At 31.2% G+C, this 12,237-nt stretch overlaps 2 non-coding genes and 1 pseudogene across 2 annotated transcripts; all 3 read left to right on the top strand.

Annotated features, from left to right (window-relative positions):
* Nucleotides 1-561: 561 nt before the first annotated feature.
* LOC142629444 (protein SIEVE ELEMENT OCCLUSION B-like) lies at nucleotides 562-8,877 on the top strand (annotated as a pseudogene).
* LOC142630140 (small nucleolar RNA R12) lies at nucleotides 2,546-2,634 on the top strand. Its single transcript, XR_012843251.1, has one exon. It is a non-coding gene; the product is annotated as a small nucleolar RNA R12 (small nucleolar RNA).
* On the top strand, nucleotides 2,768-2,851 carry LOC142630125 (small nucleolar RNA SNORD24). Its single transcript, XR_012843237.1, has one exon. It is a non-coding gene; the product is annotated as a small nucleolar RNA SNORD24 (small nucleolar RNA).
* Nucleotides 8,878-12,237: the final 3,360 nt, after the last annotated feature.

The following is a 12,237-nucleotide window of genomic DNA, read 5'->3' on the forward strand; positions in this document are numbered from 1 at the left end:
AAATTAAGATAAAAAAAAAAAGAGTTAAACTAGAAAGTATTTAAAATCATTATCTGGCGCTGTTCATGGAGTCAACGGAGATCTATTGTAGACTTGTAATATTATAAGATGGACCAAACTTTTTGTTATTTTTTATTTTTTATTCTTTACTTTTTGGTTCAAACAATGTACTTCAATGAGAAAAATTATTAAGTCTTTTTGAAGTCTTTTTTTTTTTTTTTTTTGAGGAACAATCCAACTCGGGGTTTAGTGTTATTGTTGTTCTTTCCATATTAATATTAATGATAGATCTTATTATAAATAGGTCGTTTTGAATATTTACTATTATAAATTTCTTTTAAAATCTTCCATTTTTTTTTTTTGGTATTAAAAGTATTTAGTTTTTTTTTTAACAGTATTTCGAGATTTACTAATATTTACTCCTAAGTGATAAGTACGGATTCCTTCTAAAAAAAGTGATAAGTACGGAAAAAGAACACCATTCTGCTTCTCAATTATGGCTATATAAAGGGACGTGGCCGGCAGACTGCAACAATATAAACTACTCTCGTCTTCCCCCAAACTTGTGCCTTTAACCAAAGAGCTTCTAACAGTCATCTTTGTTTTGTGTAACAAAACATGGCCGGCGACAATACTGGTGGCCTGATCTTGCCGGCCGACCTGAACTTGCCGGCCGGAATCTCTGGCCAAATTAATTCAACCAATGCCGAAGAAAAGTGGAATGTTGAATCTCTTTTCTCTGCCGTCGAGAACATCCTTCACCGTACCACCAGGACTGCTGATGCTCTTTTCCTGGTATATATTACCATTTTTTTTTTTTTTTGTTTGAAGTAAACACACCTAATCTTGAATAATATATGTATATGGGTTTTAAAGAAAAGATAAAATATTCACGGTTTTAGCAAAAAGTTTGCAAATTGTTTTTTGTTACGTAATAAGTGTTATTTATAATTTTATATATTATAATAAAATAATTATAGTTTTTTTTTCTATCATTGGTGTAAGATTAATTTGTATCACTAACATTGCTGAAAGCATGACAACAGGGGCCTCTTTTCCTTTGAGAACAGAACTATATGCATGAGATGCAGTTAATTTTTTAGTTTTAACTGAGCCAAGCATCTTCTATATAAAATAAAATAAAAATAAAATAAAAAACTGAGCCAGGCAGATATGTTTTTTAAATTTATACCACTATCAAGTTAACACCCCGCCTGTTTTTAATTACCCGTCATTCACAGAAGGGTACTGATAGCCAAGGAACAAAAATGAAACTCTTGGAGGAGGAGAGCCCACAAGAAAGCTTTATTTCACTCCAGTCTGCCTTCAAGCATATTTCCTATGAGGTAATTGTATATATATATATATATATATATATATATATATATATATTTACTTTTTATTTCCATAGAATTTACCAGGGCACTTTTTTTTTTTATTATAAATTTTTAGTAAGCTTTGAAGGTGGTAGATTGTATTTGGTGTAATGATATTTTACACCAACACAGTACTCACAAACTTTTTAATATACACCGATTACAATTTCACACTTAACATTTTCTCAAAAATAATGTGCCAAAAAGTTTGCACATAGACTTTCTCTAATCGAGTTTTGCTATGATCATGGACTTCTTTGTTGAAAAATTCTTACACACCTCTCACATGGCACATTATTTGTATCCACCACAACACAAAAATAAAAGGAAAAATTACACTTTACCTATCTGTGGTTTAAAAATTGGCACTTTACCTACTTGAGGTTAGTTCCGTTTGTCTTCCGTTACCCATTCTTGTTAAAAACATGGACAAATTTGTATTTTTGTTACCATTTTATGTCTATTTCCTCTCAAAACATAAAAAACTAAAAAAAATCAAGGGAAAGGAAGATCTAAAAGCTATTTTTTGTAAAATTAAAACCTAACTTTTACATCTTCTTTTCATATATTAAATTTTAGATCTTTTATTTTAACACATTAAAAATTGAAATTGAAAATACAATCTCACAACTCTTTTATTCTTCACTTCTGCGACAACCTCTTACATTTTCATAAATCAAATCATAAAACTCCTCAAACTCTCAAAAGCCTCTGAAGGTTTCATATTCTTGTTTTTGTGTGCCTTTTTCCTTTGTTCTTCTGCATCTATTGATCTTATGTGTTTTGTTTATATGGGTCTAGGGTTTGGTTATATGACGGTTGATTAAGCCTAATATTAATCAGCCTAATATTGCAATTCTGTGGTTTGAAAACTTTAGCATTGGGGTCATGGAATCTATTATTAGGCTATATTGAAGTTTTATGCTACTTGTATCTATTCCATACTTGTAATTTTGCCTTTAGCTCTGGCTTTCCTCTGATATTTTTCTCGATGACAAGGCTGATACATTTATAAAAAAAAAAAAAAAAACAAAAAAAAAAAAAACTCTTATTTTTAAACGTTACCCATTAAGCTATTTAATTGAATTTGTGATTGATATATATATATATATATATATATATATATATATATATATATATATATATATATATTTTCTTTGAATTAGAGATGTTGGATGATGAAAAGAATCATTCGGATTCCCAATGATATTTTCTTTGCCGAAATATGTGATATCCTAACCAGCTACTTCTGACAACATCTTAATGTTATTATTTTCTTCATTCGGTGTTTTATTCTTCTTTTTATTAAAAAAAAAAAAAAAAAAACTGGGTTTTCATTGAATTTGTTTGTTTATTTTATTTGAAACTTAGATGATTTATAGGGTTATAGAGGCCGGTTATATAAGGATTAATATTTGCTACCCTTGATGGGAATTCCCATTTGATGAATTTTATCCACCAAGATCTCTGAGGCCTCTTTTTTCACTCACTTTTTCAATTTCTTTGTTTCTAGGTTTGTTGTCTTATCAGGCCTCTGAATATTGTTTTTCAGGTTGTATTTTCTTTTTTTAATGTGTTAAAATAGAAGATTTAAAAGTTAATACAAAACCTAACTTTTAGATGTAAAAACTAGGCTTTAATTTTTACAAAACTTAGCTTTTAGATCTTCTTTTCCTTTAAATTTTTAGTTTTTTATGTTTTGAGAGGAGAGAGATCTAAAAGGGTAACAAAAATATAAATTTACCCTCTGTTTTTAACAGAGGTGGGTAACGGAAGATAAACAGAGCTAACCTTAGGTGAGTAAAGTGTCAATTTTTAAACTACAGATAGACAAAATATTTTTTGGGCAAATTACATGTGGGCAAAGTGTAATTTCTCCAAAATAAAAAGATAATAATATAAGGAAAGAAGGTGGGGTGACGTTAAGTCTACAAGGCTTTTATGGGCTGTGCTGCACACGTTTGTGTGAAAATTTCGGTACACAATTCAGTGCCGCTTACTCTACGTGTATGGAACCAAATGGCCAATATAGCATAAAAAAAGTGTAGTGAATTAAGGACTGATGATTTTCATTTTTATTTAGTCACCCACATTAATATGTATATTTTTTTTCTTAAATGACAGATGACTCAGATGCAATGCAAGGCTGCAGGTGATGAGCAAATTGCACGTGAAAGAACAGTACTGTCAATAATTAAGAAGTTACCAAGCTATTCCAGGGATGCAAAGGCTGTGCTAACTCTAGCGACTTTTGCTTTGGAATATGGGGAATACTTCCTACTTGCCTGTATTCAGTCATCGAACGAAGTCGCCAAATCAATGGGAACCCTTAAGGGGGTACCTGTCTTCTTAGGAAAACTGGAGAAACACAGCCAAGCTGTTCTTGATATTAGCAAATTGATCAAAGCCACACTGGAATTATTTCAATGCATCTTTGGGTTGAAGAAGCTTTCGAATTTTGACAAGAAGGATGAACTGATCACAGTTGCTGTCTATTGGGCTATTGTAAGTGTTGTGGTCAGCACGACTCAGCTTTGCTACCTCATTACCGATGATCAGTAAGTTCTATTCGTTACGCCCAAATCCTCAATTAGAAGACCTTACCGTAGTCTGTATCACAATCTTATGGCTATTCTGCATGCACACCAGTTAATTACAAAAAGGAAATCTTTTGAGTCTGGCCCTAAGATTCTAGTTAGAGTTTTGAATTCAAGATCTTTTAAATCTCATGAGGCCTTGAAAATTACTAGACCTTGAAATCACTAGATCAATCCCTTAGGATTTGAAATATATGCATACTTTTTTTTTTTTTGGCTAATGAAAGTGTCCAAAGATTTTCAAGCCTTCAAACGTGTGTAGTTCTTCCATCAATCCTACACATATTAGGTAATTACAAAGAAAAATCTTTCAGAGATGCTTCTAGATATTGACTAAAAATTTTTAAATTAAAGAACTCATAAATCTCATGAGACCATAATCAAACTAACCTATGAGGGTTAAAAATGCATACATTTAGTTATAGAACAAAGCTTATTATACATTTTGGTATCGCATTCCATAGGAGTATAAAATTATAAATAATTAGATACTATACTTTATTCTACAATAACATAAATGATTTAATTTCAATGAAACCAAACTAAAATGAGTGTGAAAGCTACATCCTTGGAGGGAGTATTCCTTTGAGGGTGAGTTTTGGACTTTCACCTCCAATTCCTTTAGCTACTTTCTCTTTCTTTAAATTATTATTTTATAAAATATAAAAACTCTTAACCTAGCATCTATAGTAGCATGGTATGTACTAGTGTTAAATGACTATGGTTGACTTTATATATTTCTGCTTATCTAGGGAGAAGAAACAGGATCTAAAAGCCTATGCTGATAAACTCAATCGCCTCCTCATCGAACTTAAGAAAGAAAGAGCAAACCGAGGTTGGTTTCTTAGCTGTTTCATTTGTACGGACACAAGCTTTCTTGCATGTGTGGCACATTCAAGTAATTCATTGCCTTCAAAAGATGGACTGCTATACTGATGAAGGATTTTGGTTCAATGCAGAGAAAGATGATTACAGGAAGGTCAGGAATGATGTTGAAGCTTCATATAGCATCGTGACTGTAATTAAGATACTATTGAGGGATCCCACAAACAAGCCAACGCCGCAACTAACTGATGGTTCCACCAAAAAAGAGGTATGCTTTTAATTTGCAGGCCATCTTTTTGCTATTGTATAAGTGGATGAGATCACTCAATGTAGTTTGATTGCTGTTCATTAAAAAATAAAAAAATTATGATTGTTGTTATGTTACTTTATCTCAAACTTAAAGGGAAAAAATATTTTCCTATTTTAATAAAATTAACTAAACTTTGTTAAATTTATATTTAAAATGTTGTGTACTAATTAACCATTTGAGTAGGTTTTCAAAATTATCTTATTTCATAATTAAAGTGTATATTAAAATATTATGTGTGAATTTTGTTTATTATTATTTTTTCTTTTATTAACAAATTATGGAGAGATTTGCTCTAGTAAGTGTAATGGTGCTTGATAAATTTTGCACTTTTATTTTGAATATGTCAATTATTTTTTACTAACCAAAGTCAAACTTTTTATATTATTTTTAGAATATATCTTTACCTAGTGGTATAGTCTCTATACAAATTTAACAACTGCAACAAGCAACAGCCAGGGAAAGACAACATCACTCTCCTAGTCAAAGCATAGTCAACACCATAACTTTTGTCTTCCTAATTTTTTTTTTTTTTTGAGAATACTAAGTATTTTAACATACACATAAAGGAAAAGGGAGGAAACCTTAAAAAAATTGACAGTGGTACGTATTTAAAAGAACCTAACTCTTAAATAGACCGCACAAATTTTAAAGTAAAGTTAAATTTCTGCAAATTGACAACAAGTACTAAACTTAATGTCGTTGATCGAATGGCCAAGAGGAGAGTGCCCAAATTCTGTGTGCCTCAAGGCGTTAATTACTTGCACCGAGTCAACTTATCAAATCTCCTTTTTAAGTTTTGAAAAACTTTCTTAATAATAGTACTAAAATACATACAACAATTCCAATCCTAAAAACTAAAGTAACTATGAGTTTACGACTAAAATATAGTACTGCAGCCGTAGGTCCTGAGTAGTTTAGTACTTAAATTAATTTTATTATAATTTTATAATAGTAATTTGTTAATTGTTTGTTTAATTGATATTAGTGGCTTGGATAATTAAATTAAATTATCATTATAAACTTGTTTATTTTATCAATTTGATGTATTAAGATTATAAAATTTAATATTCAGGTTTTCATATTTCACAATAACTTATGGGGGAAAGATCTACAATTGTGCAAAAAGACCTCTCATGTTATTTGCAAGTTAAAGTTAATTTGTAATATTAAGATTTTTTTAGTCATTTCTTTATACATAAGAACTTTATTGTATTTATCTTGGCCCCCTGAAAATATTTCCGCCAAAAATATATATATATATATATATATATATATATATATATATATATATATAATGTTTTCAAAAAATATTGTTATATTCTATATTCTATATGTAATATGTAATCTTTAATTTTTTTTTAAAATTGACTTAAAATGTTTAAAGAATATTAATTATGATTAATCTAGTTTAAAAAATAATTATACCTGATGTGATGAAAGAAAATACTTGTTTTGAATTATATAAAATTTTATTTTATAAGAGACAATTATATATATGTGAAAATTGCATTAACCTCCCAATTTGGTTATCAGTTATAACATTGACCACCCTTGAATTTAGAATAAAACATTCACCTTCCCTAAATCGCAAACTATTTACAACAACCTCACCTAAATTATTAAAAAATCCTGAAGAAATAAAGGCTTTAAAAAAATCTCAAATTTTCTATTAGAAGAGGTGTGGACAAAAATTTAAAAGGACAATAAAAAACTGCAGGAGAGATATGTGTGTGTTAGTTTTGTGAATTAAAAGATTATTGTCATATTTAGCTTTGCCTCCAAAAAAAAAAAAAAAATCTGACTCTGTTGCTAATTTTATGGCACAAACTGCAGGTACAAATTGATTCCCTGGAAGGGAAGGGTGTCTTCTTGTTCTTTTCGAGCCTACACATCTCTGGTGAAGACATTTCAAATCTTAAAAATTTTCTTGAAAAATCGAGGAAGGACCAATATGAGACCGTATGGATCCCATTTGTGAAGCAACGGACCAAAGACCAGAAAAATAAATTTGAGTTCTTGCGGTCTAAGATGCTATACGTAGAAGCGAATTACTCTTTGCCGATAGCAAGCCTTAAATACATCAGAAAGAAGTGGAACTTCAAGGTTAACGAGCCCTTAATTGTGGTGCTGAACCCGCAAGGAAAGGTGGAATGTATGAATGCAATCCCTATGATGAGGGTATGCGGCGTTGAGGCCTTCCCATTCACCAGCCAAAAAGAAGAAACTCTGCTGAATCAAAAGGGTTTGATAGGGGTAACGGCAACTCACATTAGTACAGATATAGAACACTGGGTAAAGTCATTTCAAAAATCTAATAATGCATATATTTGCACACGTGTTCAAAATTTGCTATTTTGCTATTTCCTCAAGTTTTGGCATCGTCTCAGCCTTGTGATTGTGAGGCATAAGGATCTTTTCCATTCGAAATGGGTCTGAATCATTATATATACACGTACATGTACACTTTTTGTTTTAGTTAACGAGGGTACTTAGCATTCTTTGATTATCTGATTATTTTTTTGTGACGTTTTAAGATGTATTAGGCTGAAATATCCTTGGGGTTTATAGAAGAACACATTCATGCATGTACTTTTTATTTTGATTGATTGTTACAAAAAGTTGGGGAGGGGGTCTTTGAACTAGCTACAAGCTAGACTCTTGGTCATGCATGCACTTTTTTTTTTGGATGGGAGTGGGGGAGAAGTTATGTGCATTCAAATAATATTGATGTGCACATTCACTTATTCTTATAAATATGTATCTTGTTCATTCAGATCAAAGCAGAGAGGAAGTACATCTTTTTGTTTGGTGGCCAGGTCACTGATAGTGCAATAATGGCCCTTAACAGTGATCCAATGATTTTGGGAAAAGGGATTTCCATAGAGTTGGTATCCACCGAAGACGACAACCTCCTAAAATGCTTCTGGACCAAGATTAAGAACTTGTTCACTTCAAGATCTCAAAGGGAGACCGAGATAGACTCTATGAAGCTAGATATCGAAAAATTGATTTCCTACAAGAAGAAAAAGAGAGGATGGGCTGTGTTCAGCAAAGGGTCTAGCGTTATACTGATCGGTGGGACAACTATTCTTCAGGTCTTAAAAGAGTTTGACAAATGGAAGGAGAATTTAAACGAGATTACGAGAGGGACTTCGAATTGGCTTTCAAAGACTACCATAACAAGATTTCTAGTCATTATGATGATGCCATCTGCCGCCACATTGAAATTCCATACAAAGCTTTAAAAACACCAGAGATCGAATGCTCCCATTGTCTACGCATCATGGACGTGAATATCACTTTCAAATGTTGCCACAAAGATGATGATACATGGCCTCTGCCTCTGCCTCTGCCTTAAGTTGCTACCTTACTTTGGAATGGTATTGCTACTAAATTAAATAACGTGGTTACATTAGTAACCAGAGGTTATATGTATAGTAAGATTTGGCTTGGGTTTAGTATTTAGTACATTGAATTCATTGTAATGGAGACATGTTCACTTTTCACCATGTCTCACCATTGCAATGTATCCGGTGTATTGGAGCAATTGGACCTAAGTTTAGCCTAGTGTGATGTGTGACCTAATATTCTAATGCCACCAGAAAAAAGGCAGTGTGATTTTATATTCCTACTTGAAGCCCCTAGAAAAGGGCAGTGTATGTTTTTATTGGTTCCGTTTTTCCTTTCTATTGGTGTAATAAAGAAAATGTGTGCAATCATATGGTATTGATGTTACATTACTAATATCCTTTTGAGTTTTTATACTTTACTACGACTTTTTCTTTTTTTTCTTCTAAATGCTAATTGACTTTATAATTTGTTTTGCTTCTTTCATGGACTTCGAAGATCTTGCATTACTTTAATTGTGAGTTATGTATGCATAATATTAATCTTTGTTGTTATTTTTTAAGTTTGAAACTAATTAAAATAGTGTGAGTATAAAAAGAGAGAACGAACGCAATGATTACGTGATTCAACCTATATGCTTTATGCGAGGATTGCGTAAGGTTGTAAAGGTAGCAATTGACGTCACAGAACATTTTGATTTTCAAAAAACTAGCATTCTACGCATAGAACAAAGCAGAAAAAGCCTAACAAAAGATTAAAAGTACATTGTTCCAATCCATGAAGTGGAGCCTCTGTGCTCTAGGCATTTACGATTTTTACTCATTATCTATGCTAAAGATACTGAGGTGGGCTAGTATGGTTGTTGACATTAACGAACATTTCAATCTTCTGTGGATTACTGCTGAGTAATCATTATACATCTTAGTGTTATCTATATTATCTTTGAATTGAACTTTTATCTACTTCAAAAATATCCTCATTAATGAAAGATAACTTTTTTAAAAAAAATATGATCATAAATGTCAAATAACGAATTTCATTTTGAATTCAAAAGGGAACTCCTAAAATTTAAGTTTTTTTTTTTTTTTTCTCAAATTCAACCATTTTAATTCGTTTTACATCTAAATAAAAGTAAAACATCCCCAATTTAAAAAATAAAAAACTAAAAGAACTCCTAAAATTTAACCCTCTTTCCCCTCATGTTCATCTTATTTGATAGGCTAAAAACATATTTACCCCTTGTGATGGATTAAGTTGATTAATTAGTCAAGTTATTAATTAATCAAATTAACACGCAAAGCGCATGGTAATACAAACAAATCACCGATTAAATTAAGTATGCAATGGAAAATAAATGACACGGTGATTTGTTTACGACTAGGAAAAATCTACACGGCAAAAACCCCACCGGGTGATTTTAAGGTCACCACTCCCGAAATTTCACTATTATCACAACAAACGGTTACAAGTAAAGGAATCTCAAGTACCTTACCAACCTACAGTTGAATTCTTACCCCAATACCCAATTAGACTTGTTCTATAGTGACAATTCCTCCTTTCAATGCACGGCTCCCAAGTACATGACTAACTAATTGTGTGGATCCTAGTACGTAACTTCAATCACCAACTAGAGAAGATTGTTGACTGAAAAGTTCTTCAATTCATCCACACGATGAAGATCAAGAAGATGCTTGGTTACAAAACCCTACAGTACAAAGACACAGCAACTTCTTCACAAGAGAGATGAACTAGGGTAAGAACTTTATCTCAAGTTACAATCTGCATGAACAAGGATTTCTCAATACTTGTGAACACTTTTACGGCCCTTAAAATAATCTTTTTGTATGCCTAGGGTTAGAAGAAAAGAAGGCCCAAAGACACATCTACGGATTGAAATCAAAACAGAACTCAGAATCTGTTTTTCTTAACCTCGACAGATAGAGGTATCGAGATGCTGTCGAGCAGCTGTCGAGCCACGGGGCTGAAACAACTCTTTAAACCTTGACACATGCTAGCTGTCGAGATAGCTGTCGAGCTTTAATGAACTTGCACTTTTCAGCTTGTTTCTTGGACAGATTTGATGACTTCAACACTTGATCTTGAAACACAGTTTCTTGAAATATAAAACTCATCTTAATTCTACCTAATTACAAGTAAAGTGCGTTTTGTCAAAGGATTAGCCAATTACATAAATAATGAATAACATATAATCTTAACAAGTGAAACACATATGTCCTAACATTATTTTTCCTACCCAAACTTTTCTCTATATCACTACACTTTCAAACACATGTTCAAAACAGAAATTATAGTTACAACTTATCTCTAAAGTTTATCATTTTTATTTGTTTGAAAAAAAAAATATTTTTTCGAATTATAATAAATGTAAATTATTAACCTTATTAAAAAAAAAATAGAAGAGTTTCTGAGCACACGCAACGCGAGTTCTTAGAGGCAAGTAATTTCTAAAGAGTTCGTATTCTAGACATTAAAAAAAAAAAAACAATAATTACACATAAAAGGAAAAAGTACATAAGCATGTAGTCCATGGAATTTGAGTAATTCTAGGACCAAATCTTTCTTCACAACTATCCTATGTAGCAAACTGTGACTTTTACATAGATCCACTATTTTTCTCCACCACTCACAACCAACCACATCATAGTTATGACACAAAATGATTTTATTCTAGAATTTTTCTTTAGCTTCTAAAATTCAGGAGAGACCTTTAAGATGAGCACAAGTTATGCCAAAAGTAAAAAGTCAGCGAGACCTACATGTTGAAGGAAGAATGAGTAGCCATTATTGGTGGATGAAGGGTAAGGGCCTAGGGGGCCATAACCTTTGTCCACTCACGTGCGTAAATGACTATATTCATAATTTTCTAATAATTTAAGCTTTTTAGATAATTGGTAATTTATCATGATATTCGAGTAAAGGGCGTTTAAGCCCACTCATCAAGAGAAATGTTAAAGTTATGCTTGGATAATTAAATTTACTATTTTATAATAATAATAATTTTTTTTTTTTTTTAGAATTGTTCATTTAACATTAATTAGTAAAGGTAGGTGCAGTCTTCATTAATTAGTGTTTTCATTAAATGGTCGTTAGTTATGATAATGTGTTAGGTTGTAAAAATATTGTAAAATAGTTTGTGACTGTAGTATTACTTTTAAAAATTTGAGTTTATAGAAAAGGGTTGTGCTAATGAGTGCCCTGAGGACATTGGTTAAAAATTCATTTTAGAAAAGTTTTGACACCACTTTTATGAAAAATGAAAAAAGTTGTCAAGAACGAGTGCCTTGACTGTAGTATTGCTTTTTTTTTTTTTTTTTTTTTTCATAAAAATTTTCTTTAAATGGATTATTAATCAATGTCTTAAGGGCATTCATTAGCATTTCCCTATAGAAAATACTAGAGTGAGAAACTTTGATTCAAAGTAACAAGTTATTGGTAGGAAAAAGAGTTATGGATTAAGGCATTAAAAATGAGGCGTCTTGGTTTAAGTTCCAAGGAATACCATGTTTTTCTCAAATTGAAAGAGCATAAGTGCGGTGAGTTAAGTTAATTTTAAGGATATATTAATTTTATCTCATTTTCCTTTTTTATTTAAATTGTATCTCCTTTCCGTCCTCTTTTCCTTTTTTTAATAACACATATATTTAGGGGACAAACTAATCATTTTTTTTTTCATGAATAAACTATATATTTCCCTTCAATATATTATTTTATCTATAAAGTAGAATACTTAGTGTAGATATAAAGTAGAATACTCAGTGTA

This window comes from Castanea sativa, chromosome 3 (assembly GCF_040712315.1).
Source record: "Castanea sativa cultivar Marrone di Chiusa Pesio chromosome 3, ASM4071231v1".
In the NCBI taxonomy this organism is placed as follows: domain Eukaryota; kingdom Viridiplantae; phylum Streptophyta; class Magnoliopsida; order Fagales; family Fagaceae; genus Castanea; species Castanea sativa.